This window comes from Phyllobates terribilis, unplaced genomic scaffold (assembly GCF_046119375.1).
Source record: "Phyllobates terribilis strain yellow unplaced genomic scaffold, ASM4611937v1 Scaffold_118__1_contigs__length_5260490, whole genome shotgun sequence".
NCBI lineage: Eukaryota > Metazoa > Chordata > Amphibia > Anura > Dendrobatidae > Phyllobates > Phyllobates terribilis.
The window spans coordinates 2,181,972-2,188,871 of NW_027362878.1; positions in this window are offsets into that span (position 1 = coordinate 2,181,972).

The following is a 6,900-nucleotide window of genomic DNA, read 5'->3' on the forward strand; positions in this document are numbered from 1 at the left end:
TAAACTTCAGCGGAATTCCGAGAACAATGGAAGAGTTCCAAAGCATTTTTAAACTACAGCAGAATTCTGAGAACAATGGGAGTGTTCTGAAGCATTTTTAAACGTCAGTAGAATTCCGAGAACAATGGGAGAGTTCCAAAGCATTTATAAACGTCAGCAGAATTCCGAGAACAATGGGAAAGTTCCAAAGCATTTTTAAATGTCAGCTTAATTCCGAGAACAATGGAAGAGTTCCGAAGCATTTTTAAACTTCAGCGGCATTCCGAGAACAATGGAAGCATTCGGAAGCATTTTTAAACTTCAGCAGAATTTCGAGAACAATGGAAGAGTTCCAAAGCATTTTTAAACTACAGCAGAATTCTGAGAATTATTGAAGAGTTCCGAACCATTTTTAAATGTCAGCAGAATTCCGAGAACAATGGAAGAGTTCGGAACCATTTTTAAACGCCAGCAGAATTCCGAGAACAATAGAAGAGTTCCGAAGCATTTTTAAACTTCAGCGGAATTCCGAGAACAATGGAAGAGTTCGGAAGCATTTTTAAACATCAGCAGAATTCCGAGAACAATGGAAGAGTTCCAAACCATTTATAAATGTCAGCAGAATTCCGAGAACAATGGAAAAGCTCCGAAGCATTTTTATACATCAGCAAAATTCCAAGAGTAATGGAAGAGGTCCGAAGCATTTTTAAACTTCAGCGGAATACCGAGAAAAATGGAAGAGTTCCGAAGCATTTTTACACTTCAGCGGAATTCCGAGAACAATGGGAGTGTTCTGAAGCATTTTTAAACGTCAGCAGAATTCGAGAACACTGGAAGACTTCCAAAGAATTTATAAACGTCAGCAGAATTCCGCGAACAATGGGAAAGTTCCAAAGCATTTTTAAATGTCAGCTTATTTCCGAGAACAATGGAAGACCTCCGAAGCATTTTTAAACTTCAACGGAATTCCGAGAACAATGGAAGAGTTCGGAAGCATTTTTAAACTTCAGCAGAATTTCGAGAACAATCGTAGAGTTCCAAAGCATTTTTAAACTACAGCAGAATTCTGAGAATTATTGAAGAGTTCCGAACCATTTTTAAATGTCAGCAGAATTCCGAGAACAATGGAAGAGTTCGGAACCATTTTTAAACGCCAGCAGAATTCCGAGAACAATGGAAGAGTTCAGAATCATTTTTAAACTTCAGCGGAATTATAAGAACAATGGAAGAGTTCGGAAGCATTTTTAAACTTCAGCAGATTTCCAAGAACAGTGGAAGAGTTCCGAAGCATTTTTAAACTTCAGCAGAATTCCGAATACAATGGAAAAGTTCCAAAGCATTTTTAAACTTCACCAGTATTCCGAGAGCAATGGAAAATTTCAAAAGCATTTTTAAACTTCAGCGGAATACCGAGAACAGTGGAAGAGTTCCGAAGCATTTTTAAACTACAGTGGAATTCCGAGAACAATGGGAGTGTTCTGAAGCATTTTTAAACGTCAGCATAATTCCGAGAACAATGGAAGAGTTCCAAAGCATTTATAAACATCAGCAGAATTCCGAGAACAAAGGAAAAGTTCTGAAGCATTTCTAAATGTCAGCGGAATTCCGAGAACAATGGAAGAGTTCCGAACCATTTTTAAACGTCAGCAGAATTCCGAGAACAATGGAAGAGTTCGGAACCATTTTTAAACGCCAGCAGAATTCCGAGAACAATGGAAGAGTTCCGAAGCATTTTTAAACATCAGTAAAATTCCGAGAACAATGGAAGAGGTACGAAGCATTTTTAAACTTCAGCGGAATACCGAGAAAAATGGAAGAGTTCCGAAGCATTTTTACACAACAGCGGAATTCCGAGAGCAAAGAAAGTGTTCTGAATCATTTTTAAACGCCAGCAGAATTCCGAGAACAATGGAAGAGTTCCAAAGCATTAATAAACGTCAGCAGAATTCCGAGAACAAAGGAAAAGTTCCGAAGCATTTCTAAATGTCAGCGGAATTCTGAGAACAATGGAAGAGTTCCGAAGCATTTTTAGACTTCAGCGGAATTCTGAGAACAATGGAAGAGTTAGGATGCATTTTTAAACTTCAGCAGAATTCCGAGAGCAATGGAAAAGTTCAAAAGCATTTTTAAACTTCAGCGGAATTCCGAGAACAATGGAAGAGTACCAAACCATTTTTAAACGCCAGCAGATTTCTAAGAACAATGGAAGAGTTCCGAAGCATTTTTAAATGTCAGCAAAATTCCGAGAATAATGGAAGAATTCCGAAGCATTTTTAAACATCAGTAAAATTCCGAGAACAATGGAAGAGGTCCGAAGCATTTTTAAACTTCAGCGGAATACCGAGAAAAATGGAAGAGTTCTGAAGCATTTTTACACAACAGCGGAATTCCGAGAGCAAAGAAAGTATTCTGAAGCATTTTTAAACGCCAGCAGAATTCCAAGAACAATGGAAGAGTTCCAAAGCATTAATAAACGTCAGCAGAATTCCAAGAACAAAGGAAAAGTTCCGAAGCATTTCTAAATGTCAGCGGAATTCTGAGAACAATGGAAGAGTTCGGATGCATTTTTAAACTTCAGTAGAATTCCGAGAGCAATAGAAGAGTTCCAAACCATTTTTAAACGCCAGCAGAATTCTAAGAACAATGGAAGAGTTCCGAAGCATTTTTAAATGTCAGCAAAATTCCGAGAACAATGGAAGAGGTCCGAAGCATTTTTAAAATTCAGCAGAATACCGAGAACAATGGAAGAGTTCCGAAGCATTTTTAAACTTCAGCGGAATTCCGAGAACAATACGAGTGTTCTGAAGCATTTTTAAACGTCAGCAGAATTCCGAGAACAATGAAAGAGTTCCAAAGCATTTATAAACATCAGCAGAATTCCAATGACAATGGGAAAGTTCCAAAGCATTTTTAAATGCCAGCTTAAATCCGAGAACAATGGAAGAGTTCCGAAGCATTTTTAAACTTCAGCGGAATTCCGGGAACAGTGGACGAGTTCGGAAGCATTTTTAAACTTCAGCAAAATTCCGAGAACAATGGAAGAGGTCCGAAGCATTTTTAAACTTCAGCAGAATACCGAGAACAATGGAAGAGTTCCAAAGCATTTATAAACGTCAGCAGAATTCCGAGAACAATGGGAAAGTTCCAAAGCATTTTTAAATGTCAGCTTAATTCCGAGAACAATGGAAGAGTTCCGAAGCATTTTTAAACTTCAGCGGAATTCCGAGAACAATGGAAGCGTTCGGAAGCATTTTTAAACTTCAGCAGAATTTCGAGAACAATGGAAGAGTTCCAAAGCATTTTTAAACTACAGCAGAATTCTGAGAATTATTGAAGAGTTCCGAACCATTTTTAAATGCCAGCAGAATTCCGAGAACAATGGAAGAGTTCGGAACCATTTTTAAACGCCAGCAGAATTCCGAGAACAATGGAAGAGTTCAGAAGCATTTTTAAACATCAGCAGAATTCCGAGAACAATGGAAGAGTTCCAAAGCATTTATAAACGTCAGCAGAATTCCGAGAACAATGGAAAAGCTCCGAAGCATTTTTAAATGTCAGCGGAATTCCGAGAACAATGGAAGAGTTCTGAATCATTTTTATACATCAGCAAAATTCCAAGAACAATGGAAGAGGTCCGAAGCATTTTTAAACTTCAGCGGAATACCGAGAAAAATGGAAGAGTTCCGAAGCATTTTTACACTTCAGCGGAATTCCGAGAACAATGGGAGTGTTCTGAAGCATTTTTAAACGTTAGCAGAATTCCGAGAACACTGGAAGACTTCCAAAGAATTTATAAACGTCAGCAGAATTCCGAGAACAATGGGAAAGTTACAAAGCATTTTTAAATGTCAGCTTATTTCCGAGAACAATGGAAGAGCTCCGAAGCATTTTTAAACTTCAACGGAATTCCGAGAACAATGGAAGAGTTCGGAAGCATTTTTAAACTTCAGCAGAATTTCGAGAACAATGGAAGAGTTACAAAGCATTTTTAAACTACAGCAGAATTCTGAGAATTATTGAAGAGTTCCGAACCATTTTTAAATGTCAGCAGAATTCCGAGAACAATGGAAGAGTTCGGAACCATTTTTAAACGCCAGCAGAATTCCGAGAACAATGGAAGAGTTCGGAACCATTTTTAAACGTCAGCAGAATTCCGAGAACAAAGGAAAAGTTCCGAAGCATTTTTAAATGTCAGCGGAATTCTGAGAACAATGAAAGAGTTCCGAAGCATTTTTAGACTTCAGCGGAATTCTGAGAACAATGGAAGAGTTCGGATGCATTTTTAAACTTCAGCAGAATTCCGAGAGCAATGGAAAAGTTCAAAAGCATTTTTAAACTTCAGCGGAATTCCAAGAACTATGGAAGAGTTCCAAAGCATTTTTAAACTACAGCAGAATTCTGAGAATTATTGAAGAGTTCCGAACCATTTTTAAACGTCAGCAAAATTCCGAGAACAAAGGAAAAGCTCCGAAGCATTTTTAAACTTCAGCAGAATTCTGAGTACAATGGAAAAGTTCCAAAGCATTTTTAAACTTCACCAGAATTCCGAGAGCAATGGAAAAGTTCCAAAGCATTTTTAAATGTCAGCTTAATTCCGAGAACAATGGAAGAGTTCGGAACCATTTTTAAACGCCAGCAGAATTCCGAGAACAATGGAAGAGTTCCGAAGCATTTTTAAATTTCAGTGGAATTCCGAGAACAATGGGAGTGTTCTAAAGCATTTTTAAACGTCAGCAGAATTCTGAGAACAATGGAAGTGTTCCAAAGCATTTATAAACGTCAGCAGAATTCCGAGAACAATGGAAAAGCTCCGAAGCATTTTTAAATGTCAGCGGAATTCCGAGAACAATGGAAGAGTTCTGAAGCATTTTTATACATCAGCAAAATTCCGAGAACAATGGAAGAGGTCCGAAGCATTTTTAAACTTCAGCAGAATACCGAGAACAATGGAAGAGTTCCAAAGCATTTATAAACGTCAGCAGAATTCCGAGAACAATGGGAAAGTTCCAAAGCATTTTTAAATATCAGCTTAATTCCGAGAACAATGGAAGAGTTCCGAACCATTTTTAAACTTCAGCGGAATTCCGAGAACAATGGAAGCGTTCGGAAGCATTTTTAAACTTCAGCAGAATTTCGAGAACAATGGAAGAGTTCCAAAGCATTTTTAAACTACAGCAGAATTCTGAGAATTATTGAAGAGTTCCGAACCATTTTTAAATGTCAGCAGAATTCCGAGAACAATGGAAGAGTTCGGAACCATTTTTAAACGCCAGCAGAATTCCGAGAACAATGGAAGAGTTCAGAAGCATATTTAAACTTCAGCGGAATTCCAAGAACAATGGAAGAGTTCGGAAGCATTTTTAAACGTCAGCAGTATTCCGAGAACAGTGGAAGAGTTCCGAAGCATTTTTAAACTTCAGCAGAATTCCGAGTACAATGGAAAAGTTCCAAAGCATTTTTAAACTTCACCAGTATTCCGAGAGCAATGGAAAAGTTCAAAAGCATTTTTAAACTTCAGCGGAATACCGAGAACAATGGAAGAGTTCCGAAGCATTTTTAAACTTCAGTGGAATTCCGAGAACAATGGGAGTGTTCTGAAGCATTTTTAAACGTCAGCATAATTCCGAGAACAATGGAAGAGTTCCAAAGCATTTATAAACATCAGCAGAATTCCAAGAACAAAGGAAAAGTTCTGAAGCATTTTTAAATGTCAGCGGAATTCCGAGAACAATGGAAGAGTTCCGAACCATTTTTAAACGTCAGCAGAATTCCGAGAACAATGGAAGAGTTCGGAACCATTTTTAAACGCCAGCAGAATTCCGAGAACAATGGAAGAGTTCCGAAGCATTTTTAAACATCAGTAAAATTCCGAGAACAATGGAAGAGGTCCGAAGCATTTTTAAACTTCAGCGGAATACCGAGAAAAATGGAAGAGTTCCGAAGCATTTTTACACAACAGCGGAATTCCGAGAGCAAAGAAAGTGTTCTGAAGCATTTTTAAACGCCAGCAGAATTCCGAGAACAATGGAAGAGTTCCAAAGCATTAATAAACGTCAGCAGAATTCCGAGAACAAAGGAAAAGTTCCGAAGCATTTTTAAATGTCAGTGGAATTCTGAGAACAATGGAAGAGTTCCGAAGCATTTTTAGACTTCAGCGGAATTCTGAGAACAATGGAAGAGTTCGGATGCATTTTTAAACTTCAGCAGAATTCCGAGAGCAATGGAAAAGTTCAAAAGCATTTTTAAACTTCAGCGGAATTCCAAGAACTATGGAAGAGTTCCAAAGCATTTTTAAACTACAGCAGAATTCTGAGAATTATTGAAGAGTTCCGAACCATTTTTAAACGTCAGCAGAATTCCGAGAACAATGGAAGAGTTCGGAACCATTTTTAAACGCCAGCAAAATTCCGAGAACAATGGAAAAGCTCCGAAGCATTTTTAAACTTCAGCAGAATTCTGAGTACAATGGAAAAGTTCCAAAGCATTTTTAAACTTCACCAGAATTCCGAGAGCAATGGAAAAGTTCCAAAGCATTTTTAAATGTCAGCTTAATTCCGAGAACAATGGAAGAGTTCGGAACCATTTTTAAACGCCAGCAGAATTCCGAGAACAATGGAAGAGTTCCGAAGCATTTTTAAATTTCAGTGGAATTCCGAGAACAATGGGAGTGTTCTAAAGCATTTTTAAACGTCAGCAGAATTCTGAGAACAATGGAAGTGTTCCAAAGCATTTATAAACGTCAGCAGAATTCCGAGAACAATGGAAAAGCTCCGAAGCATTTTTAAATGTCAGCGGAATTCCGAGAACAATGGAAGAGTTCTGAAGCATTTTTATACATCAGCAAAATTCCGAGAACAATGGAAGAGGTCCGAAGCATTTTTAAACTTCAGCAGAATACCGAGAACAATGGAAGAGTTCCAA